Below are 19,914 nucleotides of genomic sequence, written 5' to 3' on the forward strand. Positions count from 1 at the left end.
CCCAGGCTTAAAAACTCCACCCACTTAGCTACTTGTTCCTGTCCCTTACTCCCTGTGTGCGATGAGCCATCAAATCCAATACGCTTTGGTTCCATGATGTTCCTCGCGTCCATCCCTTTCTTTTAACTCCTTCTGTTGTGATCAACATTAACTCTTACCTATGTCATTGCCTCATAGCACTGCTCAGCCTCCCCACGCCCTCCAATCCATCCTCCACACTTCCACGGCTCTGCTCTTGTTCCAGTCTTTCTGCTGTTCCCAAACCGAAGCTCAGAATCTTCGCATCTAAAGCCCCAAATACCCCTTTTCATTTCATTTCCTATCTTTCCCTCCTGTGTACAGTTTCCACTGCACCAGATCACTCCCCATTCCTCAGACTTGGTGCCTTGGTGCTTTTGCTCCTATGGTGCCTTGCTCCTGTAATGCATTGCCCCCTCCTCTGCCTACCAAATCCTTCCCCTCTTCCTTCAAGGTCTTCCTTCAAGAAGTTTCCCTTGGTTCTCCCAAAGCGAAATAACATTTTTCACTTCTGTGCTCCACTAGCACTTTATCTGTTCTTTTCTCGTCGCTCATCACACTATCTTTTGTAGTTTTATCTTTAGTTTATCTTGCATAGTTTTAAGTGTACATGTTGTAGAGTCATTTAATCATGTGACTACATGGTTCCCTCCCTACTACTATTCATTGTATTGACCTAGCATATCCCCCATAACTGTCCTATCATTTCGGTTATTGCCCGAATGGCCACCAGGCTCAGCTAGGCTTCATCATCACCTTTTGGCAGGTCTAAGCTTCCTTTTGCAACCTAGTACCCTCTCAGGGTGAGCATCCCCAAATGCCCAGCGCTGCTCACCCTAATAATGACTCTCCTTTGAGAAGGGCAAGAAATTTCAGTGAACGTGTAGTGTTTCTATCTCCCATTTTCCTTTCACTTAAGGTTGCTAATCAATTCTTCTTAATCACCACCTTTCCCACCAACCTCAAAGACTCAACCATCTTCCTGTTCCTTAGGCTAAGATCCTTAGAGCAGGGTCATACTGCAAAGCCAGGGGCACATCTCTCAGGAACCTCTTCATTTTGCAATTCGAAATGCATGCAGAAGCCCTGCCTGGCTGCTTAGCTTCAGGGCTGAGAATTCAAGCAAATTCCCTTGCCAGAGAACATTACGTGTTTACTTAGCAGCAAGGAGAGCATTTGCTAAATAATTAATTGTAAGCTCAGGATCTTCATGAACTGTACTCAGTTCCTGGAATCTACCCTGAAGCACCCTGTGTGCTACCTATTCATAACTGTCACCAGGGCTATAGATCTACCTCTTACGCTTTTGATTTTTCTTTCTGTTTTCCTCTAAAGAAAAAAAATATGAATTCTCAGCTGCAGTATAATTTTAAAGATCTATTTTGGTTAGTCAAAAATGGAGAATATGGAAAAGCTTTTCCCTGGGACGCTAATCCTCCAAATGCTTACATTTGAATTTGTCCTTGGCATGCTGTTTCTGACATTCCAGCTCACACAGCCGCAAGTCCTTTGCCCAAGCATGCTTTCCGTCTTTGCTTTTGTCTGAGGGCTTAGTATAGTAGACGACAAGTGGTGCAAATTGTGAACAAAGTGGGCCTCAGTCCAGAGGAGATTGATGGGTCATATGAAAGCAGACCTGTGCAAACAGTACGAAAAATAGTTTCCCATCGCCTTCTAAATTCATTCTGGCCAAGTAAAACTTACAGACCTGAACCAGATAATAACTCAAAATTAGCTTCATGATAAATAAATACTCTAAGTCTACCCAGAATTATGCGTTTTTTTCAACATTGTATTGTGGCAACAAAATATGTTGTTAAGACCTGCAAGAAATTGCTGCACTGAAACAAAGGCTCATAACTGATATAAAAGACAAAGGATATCAGTGATGCTCAGGTGTCCAGAAATGAAAATCATACAGTTCTGCAGCTGTGAACAATCCTCAAGGCCAGCCCTTTTAGGACATTGAGGCTCAGAGAGGTCCAAGAGCTGGCCCAACCAAGGTCTCACAGTTATTTTATTAGTGCTAAAAAGAGATGAAAGTTTCATGACTCCAGTAAGTCATGCCACCAAATCAAACCACAACTCATATTGTACATGGGAGGTAGCCTTTTGGGATTTGCCCAGAGTTTACCAGAGAAACCAGATTTTAAGAAAAAAAAAAAATCCCATCAACTGTTAAATAAAATCTCTTTAGGAGTGAGGATGGGATAAGGATGATGTAAAACAAAATCAAAGTGATCTCAAGCTTGAAGGCCTAGTAATCATGCATTAAAATAAACAAGAAATACATTTGCTACCGATGGTCTCTCTTCGTTCTCCACCCTTACATTTCCTCTGTCTTCCTCTTGCTTCCATCTCCTTTCTTTCCTTTCCTCTTCCCTCTTCTACTAAAGAATCCAACCAAAATTGGCCAGTAACTGTTAAATCAAACAAGCCAGTAGGGAGAAGTCTCTGCCACTTACCTTTAATTAATCAAATGACAAAAGTGAAGAGTTGCTCAGAGCCAGCTTCTGGGGTTCTCTGCGAGAAGGGTGCTCTTGGGGTTCAAGAGCTGTGAAGGCAGCTAGCAGCCTTCTTCACTTCATTAGAAACAGATTCAACCTGATTGCATAAGTATTTTGGTTGGGTATTTAAAGTGACTTAGTTTAAGTAGCAGCCATCCCTGGCTGAGCTGTCAGAGCCCAACGTATGAGGACCAAAGAATCACATCTTGACAAAACTTTTTATCTCCATGGAGATCTAGAAGCTGTAGGAAAGCTCATCACGCTGCCCAGTTCACCCTCCTCACAGCCCACGCACAGCCCAGCATGGCCTTTTCTCACCACTGAGCTTCGTCCGATCAAATGATTATGCACTCTTCTGAGGCAAAAAGGTCCCAGTGGTACCAGACCTGGTGTTTTGTGTTTCATTTTTCAATATACAGTACAACTCTTAAAATTTGTCCCACAGCAAACCCATGCAGAAATTGCGCCCATACTGGTATTCCCTTGGCAGGATCCAAATTCTGGTTTAGGTTCTTTGCCAATTTATTTCTCTTACCTACCCCAACCTGGAGTTTTCTCTAACATTCCAGTGCCAAAAGTTCCAAGGGCTGTGTCTTACTGAACTTTTAACTCTTGCCCTAGTGCTGTGCCTGGAAAATGGTATTTCACATGTTTGTTGAGTGAAGGAATAAATAAGGACTCAGATTTCTGCTCCCACCTTGGAGCAGTGTCTTTGGCTTTCTCTACCTCTATCTTCCCCTCCACTCAGGACACTTTCCTCCTCTCTGAAGGTTTTCTGCAGTCTTTCTCACATAATCGTACAGGCATCTTTCAGCTGCAGATTCTATCTGCTTTCATTATGGGGCTGGACATTGAGTTTTTCTAACTGGGTCTTTTTTTCTAAGGCGACTGGAGACATTGTTAGCTAGTATATCATTAGAGTGATTTCTCAGTGGCTAACCAAGTTGTCGTAGGCATTTAGCACTGCCAAATAGTAAAGTTCTTTGACACTGCTCGGTACCTAAGGCTCCTTTATTTATTTTTATAAAATATTTAAATGCTTTGTTGTGCACTTAAAACAGCTCTAGAGAAGTGCGGCAAGAAACAAGTCGATAGGGGGATTGATGGGGCTTCATTTGTAGAATGCAGAATTTTATAATAATTCTGAAAGCAGATTTCTGGAGCATGAGATGTTTTCAACTTTGTTATTGCTTTTAGAACAACATAATTTTCTATATGAGCAGCATCTTGGGACTGTTAGGAATAGAATTAGTGAGAGAGGTGACTTTATTATTTTTTTTTTTCTTGGCAGGTGGCAGATCATTTTCCTTTTTATACTTGGCAGCTCTCTTGCCCTTGTGGTATGTGATCGGTAGATTCAACAGTTTAGGGTGTTTGGTTTCCAACTTTGAGTGAGAGTAAAGTGAGAAGGATTAATTCTGAGAACTTCCAACAATAGTTAATAAAGAGGAAGAACTTTTTTTAATAATGTTTTTAATCCTGCTTGTACCAGACCTATTACAGGGTAATTGGTCGCTTGATTTTATCAGGCTGGGGAGTCTGGAAATACTTCCTTGTATTGATTAAGGACTTAGCATTTCTATGCAACATACCTGCTTGCACCTCAGGCACCTTGCATGAATAAAGGTGTCACCATCTCAAGACAGCCTGATAAATTTGTTGTTTTAATTAAGTTGTATATTGATTCCAATCTTTTATTAAATTTGATATGGAAAGGGACTGGGGTGGACGGTAGGGTCTTTCATAAAACTTCTCCACTGAGAGAGAACAGCTTTCCCACCTATTATGAAATGTGTCCCACACACTCTCTGAAGGATTTGTGGGCCATGGTCACACCAGCTGTTGGTTTCTATGACAGAGTCTGTGAAAAGTGACCAGGGTGGAAAGGAAGTTTACTGCTTCCTTCAATAGAGGGCCTAGGGAAAGATGCATCCCAAATGCCAGCAAGAATGAAAACTCCTGAGTGGACAAGTTAGAAGGGCATGAGACAATTCAGGATGGGCATTAACTCCATAAAAATCAGAAGTCAAATATTCATTGAACATCACTGGCTTTTAAGAAACTGTGGGTCTGCCTACCCTGGAAATCTATAATCTCAGGATGTTAGCTCTAGATGGGACACCAGGGACGAAATAACTACACCAACCCCCTCACTTGCCATATGAGAACACGATGCCAAGAGAGTTCAGTGACTTAGCCATGGTGAATTGAAGCAGAGAGAGAACTATAATCTACACACTGAGACTCCCGTCTGGGCCTGTGGATATGGCTGTGAAATCTCTAATATCTGGTTAGCAATGCTCAAGTTTATGCTGTGAGTATCATAAGGCTTATTTTGAGAATTTTAATAAAAGAGGCAAGAAGGAAGCTAGAGTACATATTTAAAATAAAACTTTAGCTGTATCATATCCAATAAAAAAAGGAGAATGGATAAATCAATGCTCATACATTGCACTTTAAATTCCAAGGGTCCTCACAGTAAGATTTTTCCTATGTAGTTGGTGGGTTCACGCCAGCTGTTTTAAATCTAGTTCTCCAAGCTTAGGGAAGAAAAAAACTTGTAAAGGTCCTACCTAGCATGTATGTACACAAGGCAAGGAATGAATTAGTTTCCCTTTTTGGGCATTTGTTCAGTGAAACAACGGTCTTCTCTGCAGCTCCCATGGACATCCTGGGGAAATGCTGTATTAGTTTTCTATTGCTGCATAACAAATTACCACAAACTTAGCAGTTTAAAACAATTCTGTAGATCAGAAGTCTTGTATAGCATGAGGGTATCTCTGCTCAGGGAATCACAAGGCTGAAATGAAGGTGTTGGCCAGGCTGAATTCTCATCTGGAGACTCCAAGGAAAAATCTGCTTCCAAGCTCCTTCTTGTTGTTGGCAGAATTGATCTCCTTGCAGTTGTAGGACTGAGGTTCCTGTTTCCTTGCTGGCTATTAGCCAGAGGCTACTTTCAGCCCCCAGAGACCACTCACGTTACTTGCGATGTGACCTTGTCCATTGTCACAGCAGCAATGACGCCTAAAATCCTTCTCACCTTCCAGAGTCTGACTTCTTCTTCTCTAATCACCTGGAAAAGACTCTTGCTTTTAATAGGCTAATGTTATTAAGTCAGGCCCACCCAGATAATCTCCCTATTTTAAGATCAATTATTTTGTGAGCTTAATTACATCTGCAAAATCTCTTGACAGCAGTGCTTAGATTAGTGTTTGATTGAATACCTGGGAGAAGGTGTGTGCCCCAGGTGCCAAGAATGTTGGGCCATCAGAATTCTTCCTACCACAGACGGCATGGTGGTACCTGTCCAAAGTCAAGAATGATGCTTCCTTTCTTCCTTGAGAAATGCTGCTACCCAACACTGAAGATTCAAAGACCCAGATAGATGATTTTTATTTAGTGTGAGCCCAACTCCTAACACGTATTTTTATATTTTAATCTCTATACTCTAAACCATCTGGATTTGGATGTGAAACAGGCATAACCATACAAACATATTTCTGAGAAAGACTCCATAAATTTCATCAGGTTATCAAAGGGCTTGGGATCTTCCACTCAATCATGATCCTTCTACTCCCGCCAGAATATTGGTAGCCACTGTTTTATTCCTGTTGGAAGCTTCATGTCATTCTCCCCATATAGGAAACATGAGCGGTTAATAGAAAACCCCAAGATTCCTTCTCTCTCCCCAAGCATGAGAAACAATTCACTTGTTACAGTCGTGGTAAGTCTCCATTCCCTTGTGCCCCTGCAGACCTCAAGGCCTTCATTCTGTTGGGGACTGTTGGCCTATGGACTCCTTGGAAATTACGAGGCTAAAACGCAGCTGATCTTTTGCAACTCCAAAGGACTCTAGGCTGCCTCATGAGTACAATGAGTTATCATTAGTAGGTGTGACGCAGTGCAGCCAAGCAGGAGGAGGCCGTGTGTGGAATGGTTAAGAGAGCAAGCTGCAAGTCAGCCTGGCTGGGTTTGAATCTTGCCTCCACCGTTACTCACTGGGTGACCTGGGGCAAGTTCGATCACTTCCCTGGGCTTTGGTCTCCTCATCTTCAAAAGGGAATTCATACTAATACTCATTTACAGGGTTAATAGGTGGATTAAATAAGATAATACATGTAAAGTACTTAGAAGTTACTCAAATGCTAAAGTTGTTTTATTATACTATCATTATTGTTGTTATAATTCCTCAGCTCTTGTCACCATCTCTCTTTTCTGAAGCAGGCATCCATCCTGGGCTTTCTGGTCTTTTGGATTTATTCCCCGACTCATTCAAGGTACCCTCTTTAATTGTCTGCAACACACCATCACCCTCTGTCAGAGCTCGCTGAGGAGGAAAGCGTGTCAACCCAAATGTAGAGGAACTGATAATAAACCCACAAAATTGCCAACAAAGCCCTCCTTCTGTAGCTCTTTGTGCAAATAGTCTCCAACACATGCCATAGGTGCCTGGGAAATAAACTTGGAAAATTATTCCCAACCCAAGATGATAGTGCCATAAAAGAAATAGGCATAAAATCTTGGAAGAACTAATGTAGACAGAAAATCTCATTATTTCATCATTGGACAAATGTGGACTACGGCCAGAAATCAATGATTGTAGGGAATGTCAATGCTTTCTGAAGAGATGGAAGGGAGAGGAATGTAATATAGAACACCAAGCAGCTGTGGTAGCCTCTAGTGCTGTAGACGGTAGGTAGCCGATGCATTCTGTCATTCGGTGTAAAAGAGAACAGCCTCCCAGGAACAACGCCATGTGGGGGGAGAGTGAGTGACTGTGACCTGAAGCTAGAATTCCAAAGAAAATTAAAGGAATTATAATAATAGAGTCCTGAGTCCTTCTGGAAAGACATCGAAAAATAGCTTTGAAAATGGGATGTGAAATATTACACAGAGACCTAATAAGACAATATAAAGGGCCAATTCATTATAATAAGATATTACATTATTGTCTTCATTGCTTAAAATATTTAAAATGTCAATACTCAATAATATCTCAGGAAAATACTGCAAATTTGCTTTTTTCACAAAGCAATAATGAGGATAACAATGACGATAACGGTTAAGGGATGATGATGATATAGGAACTGTAATGTTCAACCACGCTAGTTTGGAGAATAAACAATGTCACTCTACAATAACAACCCCAAGGTAAGTGTGTCTCTATCCAACGTGGCAGTGAAACCTGGGCTCTCCCTGGGCTTCTCAAACACCTTCAATATCCATCAATATCAGAACATACTCATGTGCAAGGATTTGGTTTTTGTGACTTCCACATTACTAACAAAGCCTGAATCAGAAGTACCTTGCTGAGACAGAGGATTCCACAACTATTCACCCAAATGTTGCTTTGTTCCCAAACTTGCACCACTGCCACTGCTACTACTGCTACCATCAAAGACAGAAGTTTGGTTTCCCCGTCTGCTGACTTCGTCCAGATAGATGTGCTGGGCCATTTGCTCCTGTTCCATCAGGATGTTGCATTTTCACCCAGAAGGCCCTAGTGTCTTGCACAGGTATGGAGGCTGGTCCAGCTGCCCAGGCTTCTCTTACCATAGGTGTGAATTATCTTCTGGGGCCCTCCATCATAGTCTCCTGTCAGTTAGCTCTGGGTCAGTACTACCCCAGATATTTAGGGATATTTTAGTAATTATAAACCTCAATGGGAAGGCATTAGTACGTTTATCACTCTTCTTGCACACTCTCCTCTGCTGTTATGTAAATTCATGGGTGAAATAGATTTAAGGGCTGCAGGCTCTGCCCAACTCACCCAGAGCAACATCCATGTTCTATATACCAGTGGATATGACAGGGGAAAACACAGCATGACTCCATGACTCCATCTTGGTTCAGATATTACAGCCTGAACCAAGACCCTCTTAGAGTTCAATGTGATTTCACAACAAAAGCAACATTAAAAGCAGATAAGACTACTAAGGACTTGCTATGAGCCAGGAATTGAGCTATGCAGTTTACTTGTTAAATCAGGTATGGGGAAAGCTGTGGGTATTATCCATCCAAGGGTCACAGTTCCTCTCCATCTGTGAGCCTGTAAAACTCAAGAAACAGGCTATCTGCTGCCATAATACAACAGTGGGACAGATATAGGATACTAATTACAGACATTCTGGTTCAAAAGGGGAGAAAAAAGAAGGGAAAAAGACGTGACTAGTCCCAAGAAATTTCGAAATCTTGCCAAGCAGATTCCATTTGGTTTCAAGGCCTAGGAAATCATCCTCTGTGGCTCATGGCTCCAACCCCAGGAGTCAAGTCTCTATTCTAGGAGTCATCCTTCTGCTTTCATGAAAGATAGCATATATTTGCAGCTGAGTAGTTTTTTTTTTTAAGACTATTTCTCAGAGAAGTTTTAAGGTTCACAGCAAAATTTAGAAGAAGGCACATAGATTTCCCATATAGCCCCTACCCCCACACATGCATAGACTCACTCATTATCAACATCTCCCACCAGAGTAGTATATTTGTTACAGTTGATGAACCTACACTGACACATCATGTTCACCCAAAGTCCATAGTTCACATTACAGTTAACTCTTGGTGTTGTACATTCTGTGTATTTGGACAAATGTAGAATGACATGTATCTATCATTATGGTATCATACAGAGTATTTTCACTGCCCTAAAAATCCTCTGTGCTCTGCCCATCTCTCTGCCGGCCCCCACAACCCCTGGCAACTGCTGATCCTTTTACTGTCTCCATGGTTTTGCCTTTTCAAAATGTTATACAGTTGGAATCTTATAGTATGTAGCTTTTTCAAATTGGCTTCTTTCACTTAACAATATGCACTTAAATTTCCTTGATGTCTTTTCATGGCTTTATAGCTTTTTTGTTTTCAGTGCTGAATAATATTCTATTGTCTGGATGTACCGCAGTTGATTCATCCATTCACCTACTGAAAGACATATTGGCTGCTTTCAAGTTTGGGCAATTATGAATAAAGCTGTTATAAACATCTAAAACATGCAGTTTTTTGTGTGGATGTAAGTTCTCAACTCCTTTGGGTAAATACCAAGGACAGAAAAACTGTCTTTCAGGGTAGCTGTACCATTTTGCATTCCACCAACAATGAATGAGAGTTTCTCTTGCTCCACATCCTCATCAGCATTTGGTGTTGTCAGTGTTCCGGATTTTGGCCATTCTAATAGGTGTACAGTGGTATCTCTTTGTGTTTTAATTTGCATTTCCTTGATGACATATGATGTGGAACATCTTTTCATATGCTTATTTACATCTGCATGTCTTCTTTGGTGAGGTATCTGTTTAGACCTTTCACTCATTTTTTAATCGTTTCTTATTGTTGAGGTTTAAGAGTTCTTCATATATTTTGGATAACAGTCCTTTACGTAAATGTTTTCTCCCAGTCTGTGGCTTGTCTTCTCATTTTCTTGACATTGTCTTTCCCAGGGAAATTTTTAATTTTGATGTAGTCTAGCTTATCAAGTATTTCCTTCATTGATAGTACCTTTGGTGTTGTCTCTAAAAAGTCATTACATACTCAAGGTTGTCTACATTTTCTCCTATTTAGGAGTTTTATAGTTTTGCCTTTTACATTTAGGTCTCTGATCTATTTTGAGTTAATTTTTGTGAAGTGTGTAAGGTCTAAGTCTAGATTCATTTTTTTACATGTGGATGTCCAGTTTTCCAGCACATTTGTTGAAAAGACTATCTTTGCTCTGTTGTATTATATTTGCTTCTTTGTCAAGATTAGTTGACTATATTTATGTGACTCTATATCTGAATTCTCTATTCTGATCCATTGACCTACTTGTCTATTCTTTCTCCAATACCACACTATCTTGATTTCTGTAGCTTTATAGTAACTCTTGAAGGTAGGTAGTGTCAGTCCTCCAACTTTGTTCTTCTCCTTCAATATCGTGTTGGCTATTCTGGGTCTTTGCTTTGCTGTATAAACTTTAGAATCAATTTGTTGATAGCCGCAAAATAACTTGCTGGGATTTGGATTGGGATCGCACTGAATCTATAAATCAAATTGGAAAGAAGTGACATCTTGACAATATTGAGTCTTCCTATTCATGAACATGGAATCTATCTCCATTTATTTAGTTCTTTGCTTTCATTCATCAGAATTTTATAGCTTTCCTCATATAGATCTTGTACATATTTTGTTAGATTTATACCTAAGTATTTCATTTTTGGAGGTGCTAATGTAAATAGTATCGTGCTTTTAATTGTGCAACCTTACTATAATCACTTATTGGTTCCAAGAATATTTTTGTCAATTTCTTCCTTCCCAATCTGTATACATTTTATTTCCTTTTCTTGTCTTAATGCATTAGTTAGAACTTACAGTATGATGTTGAAAAGGAGTGGTAAGAGGGGACGTCTTTGCCTTGTACCTGACCTTAGTGGGAAAGCTTTGAGTTTCTCATTATGAAGTATGATGTTAGTTGTAGATTTTTTGTAAACATTCGTTATCAAGTTGAGGAAGTTTCCCTCTACTTCTAGTTTACTGAGAGTTTTTATCATGAACGGGTGTTGGATTTTGTCAAATGAATTTTCTGCATCTATTGGTATGATCATGTGATTTTTCTTTTTTAGCCTCTTGATGTGATGGATTATGTTAATTGATTTTCAAATGTTGAACCTTTGAACCTTTCATAGCTGTGATAAATCCCACTTGGTCATGACGAATAATCTTTTTTACACATTGTTGGATTTGATTCAGCTGAGTAGTTTTACCAGCCTATTTCTTGCTTTTAGAATGTTGGAAGTCCAAGAGCCTTCCTTCATTTCATATCCTCTGTCCATTTCAGTCAAAGCTAGGAGTGATAAGAATTTCTTAAGCACTTCGTTGTTCTCCCCATGGGTATTTACTTCATTAAACAAGAAGATCCTCTGCAGATCTTTCCTGAATAATCGAATCTCTGTTTCTGGCTTCTGCTGAGTGGCTGAGGGATTCATGAGTCATACACCTAATGTCTTCAAAGAGCTTTCTGTGTGACTGAATTTTCTCACCTTCTGATCCTTCTGAGGCACTAGCAAAGGTTATCCAGCCACACACTTGGCCTTGTCTCCAAAGCCCACTTTTCTGACGTTGAATCTCCCAATACGGATAGCCTGAGAATTTCCAAAATCATCAAGCTCTAGTTCCTTTCACTAGCAGAGTCATCAACATCCATATTTCTACTCACATTCCAGTCAAGGCAAGCTAGACTTTTTCTATCATGCTGTTTCTATCAAATTTCTTGCAGCTGCTGCCCACTGCTCAATTCCAAAGCCATATCCACATTTTCAAGGAATTTCCTACAGCAGCACCATACTTTCAGGTACCAAAACCTATATTTGTCCCCTATGGCTACTGTAACAAATTAGCACAAAGTGGCTTAAAACAACACAAATTTGTTATCTTATAGCTTTAGAGGTCAGAAGTCTGAAATGGATCTCACTGAACTAAAATCAAGGTGTCAGTAGGGCTGTGTTCCTTTCTGGAGGTTCCAGGAGAAAACACATTTTCTTGTCTTTTCCATCTTGTAGAGGCTGCCTGCATCCCTTGGCTCATGGTTCCCTTCCACCTTCAAAACTAGCAATGGCCAATCACGTCTTTCTCATCTTGTAACACTCTGACTCCGACTCTTCTGCCTCCTCTTCTCCATTAAGGTCCCCTGTGATTACATTGGGCCCATTCAGATAATCCAGGATAATCTCCTCATCTCAAGGTTATCTGATTAGCAACGTTAATTCTATCTGCAACATTAATTCCCCTATGCCATGTAATATAACATATTCACAGGTTCCAGGGATTAGGATGTGGACATCTTTGGAGGCCATTATTCTGCCCACCACACTTACACTATCTCATTTAATCCTCATAACAATCCTGTCAGGTGGACGTTATTATTATCTTCGTATTGCTGATATGACAAAGGCTCAGAGATTGAGTTGCATGTCCAAAACTGGTCTGTGTAGGGTCCATTACACAACTCTAGTTTTATAGCTATGTGTGTGTAAATATCCCTCTCTTAGAGAAAACTAAGGTCCATCTCAAGCACTATGTTTCAGACTTTCCCAGCATATCTTTAAATATTTGTGTCAGTTGTGGACATTATCAATGTTTTTGTTGGGGTTGGGTTTATGAGGAAACCTAAGAATTTATATGTCTACCTCGAGTTGCTATGGTATTCCAAGTTACTTGTTCTCATAGGACCAAGAAGTGCAGTGAGCAGATGAGATGGCCCTTAGCTGCTAGAAGATTCTATCCTCTGCAGGATGATGGAAGATGATGGATGATGAAATAAATGGACAACTTGAATGTGGCTCAGATGGAAAGAGATAAAAACAGATTGGTCAAAAACAAATTGGCCAAAGCAAATATTTGGTTGAAAGTGAATTTTCTGAGTCACTTTTTCTGATACTTTTGGTATACTATGGAGGAATTTTTGGCAAATTTTTTTGTGTTACTTTAAAAATTTCCCAGTTTCCCCTACATTTTTTTGGTTTTAAAAAATTTTTCACTTATTTTGTGTCTCTTCTGAACCGTCTGTAATAAAAAAGTAAATGTTGGAAGCAAACTCGAAGCTCAACACCAGTAAAATCACTGTGGCCCAGTTAAGATCATTTACTCAGTGCAAAGAAATTATAAACCGATGATGGAAAAGAATAATTTTCATCTGATTTTCACATTTTGTGAGCACTGGCAATTAAACAAAACAGGTAAAATTGTTTGAAAAATAGAAATTTTAAAGAAAAAAACTCAAGTTGAAAAATTTATAAATTGTCCTTTTAATGTTTTAAATATTTGTTTCTTCTTTCTTATTTTGTTATTACAATGTATTGCCCAGCATTGAAATATCAGAAATACAGACAAGCAGAAAAACATATACATCCATAATTCCACTCTCAGAGATGACCATTTTATTAACTCCAGAGTAAATCTCTTAGAGATTCTTTTCCAAGTTATATGTTATATATATTATACTTGCATTACATATTATCACAACAGAATCATACTTTAAAAACTACTTTGTAAACTGCTTTATAAGCCGAACACATCATGAATATTTCATGTCAAGATATACATTTCTGAAACATACTTTCTAATGGTCACATAGTATTCCCTTATATAGACATGCCATAATTTTGTTTAACCAATTCCCTATTGTTGTACATTTAGGTTGTTTCCACCTTTTAGGAAATAATGCAGAGTAGGCATTATTAATTAGTAATTAATTAATTAGTAATTAATTAGTAATTAGTAAATGAATTAGTAAAAAAATATGAAAACAATTTAAAAATCTAAAAATGTGTACAAAATTGCTTCAAAAAGCACAGAGTGCCACAAAACTTCAACTGTAATAAATCAATATGATCAATAGGTAGGGGGAAATCAATATACAACTTAAGAGTATTTATTTTTTGGTCTATTCTTTTTGTCAATTGTTATCTGGATCATTTTTCCCCAATTAAATTGCTTTAACTAAATAATTTAAACCAAGCCTGGTTCAGTGAGGAAGCTCTTTGGTTATTCATTCTGTCACATGGTTTTTCATCAAAGTTAAAATTAATATTGAGAAATGTGCCTCTGATGTGAAGGAAAAAAACTTTCTGCTACCTCAAGACAGAAAATTAAATAGCCTAGTGTGACGGCATTGGGAAGCAGTAAAGAGAAAACAAGTGATTAGTTTACTGGAAGAATCAAATATTATTGTTCTGAAAATGCCAAGATCATATTAATCGGAAATATGAAAATAGAGCTGGCAGTCGTACCTTGGGTTTACATCACATTTTCAGGTGAGACATTTCCAAACCAAAGTCATCCACCTTGGCTGCTAATGCTGGCAGAGATAACATTGCCCAAATCCAAATTATGAATTGATCTCCGTGAGTCATTTGTCCTGAAATTTTAAGTAGACGCTGTACCTTTCCCTGTGAGAATCGTCTGTGCTGTGGAGTTCCAGGATAAATGCAGGAAGCATCATCTGTGCTTGTGGATTAAAATTATTTCTAAATTGTCACCTGGCTGCCTTTCTTGTTGCAACACTAGTTTAGTTAAAATGTGTCCAACAAGCTAATGTCTCCTTTAAGCCATGTTAAAAACGTCTATACTTTACCAAGATGTGACACTATGTCTTCAAAAACTTTTGGGAAAGGAAATTATTTTCTCTAAATGTAAATGATCAAATCTTTCAAAATGATAAATTCAGCATTCTGTATTATTCTAAATGCAGATTACCTATAGCAATTTAATTCAGTTTATTGTCTAGTAGAATTTAACATGGCCTGGCCAAAATTTCATTGGTTAATTCAAAAGAAATTTTTCATTCTTGTATATAAGCGTTATTTTTTCATTCAGCGTTTATGGGTAGTTACCATATGCTAGGCATTAGGTATATGAAGATGAGGAAGAAAAAAAGCAAAAGAAACTTTACATCAGCACAGTGCCCCCAGGACTTAGAACAGTGCCTGGCATATGGTAGGTTCTGTATAAATATTGAATAAACAGAAGAGAAGGAGAAAAGGGGGAAGGAAGGGAGGAGAGTAGGAAGGAAGGACAAGGTTTCTTCCCCTAATACCTTACAGATCTTTGTGTAGAGTTATAGAAAACTCTGGGCTGGGAGGCAGGACACTTGGGTTCCCATTGTCTGCCACTAACCACCCAGAATCTGGGAATGTTATTTCTCTTCCCTGGGTTGTCATCTCCAGAAATGCAGGATTTGTGCTCTATTTCAGTGTAAAGTTCTAGAATGCTATAAATAATACTTTATCCACAAAAGCGGTCACCTATTTTTCCTAATTGCCTTCTGTGCACACACAGTAACCCTGGTGGCAGAAGCTCAGCTCACCTTTCTCTTCCCCCATGCTCTTCACTAAAAAACGTCGGACCTAAGGATAATCATCTTCTTCTAGCGCTAATCCTGTAACCAAAGGATAAATATTGTTTTCTCCTTTTTGGCCACATCCTAGCCTTTCTCTTTTCTCTTTAATGAAGGAAAAGTAGCCAGTTCGACTTTGCCCAGATAAATAGCCCGGTGCATGCAACTCTAAGTCAAAGAGACCAAGTGGAAATGCAGGCTCTTCCTGTGAAGACGAGTGTTCTAAAACGGCTCAGCTGGCTTGCACCTCAGTAACTTCTTTCAGGTGCCACCCCTAAAATCTGCAGTAAGTCTAGGGAAATGAATTTGGATATTAGGACACAGGAGAAGAAAATAAAGCCCCCTGGTCTATCTTGCTGTGGTAGCAAGCATTGAGATTGCTAATGCTGCTTTCCTGTCTCTGTTTGGCAGCCGCCTTCTGGGCTTCCATTAAAAACCTCTTGTATGATAATTACTACTTTTTGCTTCTTCAAAATGTCATGGAGCCTATTTAGCCAATAGATCACCTCATGCAAGGCTACAACGTCTCTTTTAAATATTGCATTAATCATTTAAATGTCCAACGACATGAGTTATTAGCTTGGCAACAAAATGGTTTTCCTCTTGGCTCTTTTTATTCCTTCTCCTCTTATTACAGAAAAGCCACACCAATACTTCATGATGGAAACTTATGTCATGTCCTCAGGGTCTAAATAATGCTCCTTTGTTTCCACCTGTCATTCAATGTGTATACAATGCCGTAGAGGCATTGTAGAGGTGTGCCTCCCCGGTCATGCCCATCAGGGATGTGGACCACCCCATTGTGCACATCAACTGAGGAGAGAGAGTGAAAAGAATCCAGGGTGATGTGTCCAAGACCTAGAACTGGCCTAGCTCTGTCACAGACCAGCTGTGCAACCTGGGGAAAGTCAATCAACTCCCCTGAATTCTTCTCTAATATGAGGGAGTTATAAAGATCATCTCTAAGCTCTGAAATTCTGTGATCATCAGACACTTTACTGGCCGAAGCATTTTAGAGAGACTAGACAGTAGCTATGGCAAGAAGCTTACATTGTAAACTCTGGTCAACAAAGGGCATAATGATTCACATAATATATGAAAAGAGTGGTTGGTGTTGGGATATATATGGTACTCCCTTTCTGAAATTAGGCTGGTAATGAAATAAGTGCTCAATTCTTTGGAGCAGAAGACCTTATCTCATATCCTGCATCCGTCATTTATGATGGCCTTAGGGGAATTTGCTTAAATTATCTGACATCAGTTCCCTCACTTGTAACACAAGTGTATATATCTATCTCTCATCTGTGATATCGTGAATGGGCTGCTGAGTCAATTTGGAGAAAGATGTGCCACGTCGCTGCGTCTGACTGGCCGTGTCATGGTGCTGTGATTACACGAGTCTGAGTCTGCGCTAGCGTGGCTGAGGGTCTCTGCGTCATGGGGACGTCTGTGCACTCTTCATGTCCTTATCCCTCTGGGTATGTGACTGGGCTTGTCACAGCTGTGTGGCTGAGAGCTGCTAGGCTTGTATGTGATTTCCACCCTACTGCCTTACAGAGCTGCCGCGAGGATAAAATAAAGTGAAGACCATGAACGATTTGCTGCATTTATATGGTATTTTGTAACTTATAAAGGGCTTGCCCACATGACACCTGTTTTTTTGGCATCCTAACAGCTGAATGAGGTGTTTTATTACTTTTATTATTATTATTGTATAGATAAGGAGATTTAACTGATTAACTTAAAGTAAGTCAGCTAATCAAGGGGAGAGCTATAGTGAACCTAGATCTTTATCATGCCCAATACTTCATTTATGATTTTTTCCCATTATATACCCACCTCTTTGTGAAAGAGTTACAAGGTCTATTGTAAAGCACATTACAGATGTAAAATGTTGTTGACATTAAGGAAAATTCTGGAAGAAAAGCTATGCAATTGTCTTTTCCTAGGTTATTTATTGGTTAGATTTTCCTGAGTAATTGCATTATTTCCTACTTCTCTACCATTGTGTAGCCAAAGTTGATGGCAAAAATCAAGAAAGAGACATGGTTTTGAATGTCAACTGGTAAAAAACATTTGAAAGATCTGCACTGCATGCTCCGTGGTTGAAATTGTTGTAACGTCTGCTTAGTGCTTTCAGTGTGGGTGCTGAGCCTGCACCTGATCTGCTCTGTGGCCAGGCCTTTCTCCAGCAGACATTGCAAAGGCCTCGTCTTGCCTGTACTAAGGTTCTGTGAGTGAGTCATCAGCAGAACAGGGCATGAGCCGTGAACTCCTTCTACAGGGTCAAGGGGGAATTTTCACTAAGCCCAGTTCCTCTTTCTTACCCCCCGGTGATCCCTTGCTCAGGGTGGGAGCTGTTCCCTGGTCATGTGCTCCAAGTTTCCTTAGCTGTCACAGAGAGTAACAGCAGCTGCCTTGCAGGATTAGCGTGAGCACTTATGAAACAGGATGCCACAGTGAATGGTGTACACGGTAAACCACCATCTTAATACAGACATTATTACGAGGAAATCACATCCAAGATCTTTGTCTTTTAGCACAGAACTCCCCTCAACTGAGCCAAGCAGCCAGATATAGTCGCTTCATTTCATATTCTGACAATCATTTCTTAAACACTTATTGGGGGGGGTAATTAGTTGAATAAACTAGTTTCATTAATAAATATTCTTAAATCAAAGGGATCTATCTTTGAAATTTGTTATCTAAGCTTTGTGCATTTGTTTACTGCTCTCTTTGGAAAAATGAATAAATCCATTTCTCTTATTACTTGGCAAAGGAGGCCTTTGAAGATGCCGTTTATGCATGAGAGGCTAGCTTTAGGTCTATACCGAAGAACAATTACAGTCACAGGATTCCATAGGTCCTGAGGCAAGAAGCTAACAGTTGTTATTATTTTTGCTATTAAATTCCATTTATTTAACACACAGTGTATGCCAGGTTCTGAACTAAATGTTTTATGTACACCATTAGTTCATTTATTTATTGAGCACATACCACGTGCCGGCTGCTATACTCAAATAAATCGTTGAGAAGCCAGAGTTCTGATCTCTGAATAATAACATGCCAAGTTTAAAAAAAAATCATGAATCATGATTTTATGGGCCTCAAAGGGTTTCAAAAATATAAATGCTAAGAAAACTACAGAAATGTTTGATTTACATTTTTCTTTTGTTCACTTGTTTGTTTTACTAGATTCTGACACCTTTTATATCAACTGGATATTATTAGACTGCTTTCCAGAGAAAAGCCGAACTAAAGTGGTTTAACTGGAAAACACTTACTTTTGCTAAATAACAAAAGCATGGGGGTAGACAATACAAGGTTCAACAGTGCTGTTAAGGACCCAGGTTAATTCTATCTTCTTGCCACCCCAAACTTAGAGTTTAATTTTCTTCTTCATGATCATGCAATGGCTGCTTTACCTCCAGGACTGCATCCACATTCCAAGCAGACCTCCTCATGAAGTTTTGTCAGATAATTCAGGGAAAGAATCTCTTTCCAGCTGTGTTTAGAATTCAGGATATAAATTATAGCTTCCCCCATAGAAAAGTGATCAATGTATTAATGAACAAATAAAAAGGATGAGATTCCTTATTATAAGGAGAATAGACCATCTTCTAGGTTCTGTAAAAAAAGAAACAAACAACCCCATATAACTATGGGAGAACCATAGGTTAAGAAGGAAATTAAATGGACTTGTGCCTGGAAATTGTCTCTAGGAATCAAATTTGCTCAAGGGGGAACTTGAGGGGTTGGAAAAATATGCATCACTTATACTATCAGAATAGGAGCAGAGGAAGAATGAAAACAAAGTAAAGACAAGTAGATTAAACCGGAGTAAGAAAGCTGCTTCTCTAAAAAGGATATATTAGTCAGGGTTTCCCAGAAAGACAGAACCAATAGGACCTCAGGGAAGAGTTGATGTTGTAGCCCTAGTTGAAGGGCATCAGCTGACAGAATTCCCTCCTCTTCCAGGGAGGTCAGATTTTTTTCTTAAAGTCCTTCCACTGATGGGATGAAGCCCACCCACATTATGGTGAATAATCTGCTTTACACAAAATCTACTGATTTAAATGTTAATCTCATCTAAAAAAAACACCTTCACAGTAACATCCAGACATATTTGACCAAATATCTGGGTACCATGGCCTAGCCAAGTTGACACAGAAGATTAATCATCACAGGGACTATGGAGATCCTTAAAAACAGGCCAGGCAGATATGAAGTGCAAATTATAATGAGTTTTCCAGAGTGTCAGGATCTACGAAATTATTGGGAGGTACCCTCATAAAACTCAGAGATTCCATATTAAAAAAATAAATAATCCCTTGAATTTCAGGATAGCTATACCTAGTGGTTACAGAAAATTTGGACAGAGTTGAGAGAGTAAGAACAGCATGATCATAAAATACTCAAAGGTTATTATAGTACACTATCAAAATAATGGCCCCCAATGAATCATGCCTCCTGTTGTCCATTTCCCTTTGCTGTGTCACTTTGCTACGCCTCCCATCCAGAGATGGAGCCCATTTCCCC

Source organism: Ceratotherium simum, chromosome 17, assembly GCF_057802395.1.
Source record: "Ceratotherium simum simum isolate JZ-2026a chromosome 17, ASM5780239v1, whole genome shotgun sequence".
NCBI classification, from domain to species: Eukaryota; Metazoa; Chordata; class Mammalia; order Perissodactyla; family Rhinocerotidae; genus Ceratotherium; species Ceratotherium simum.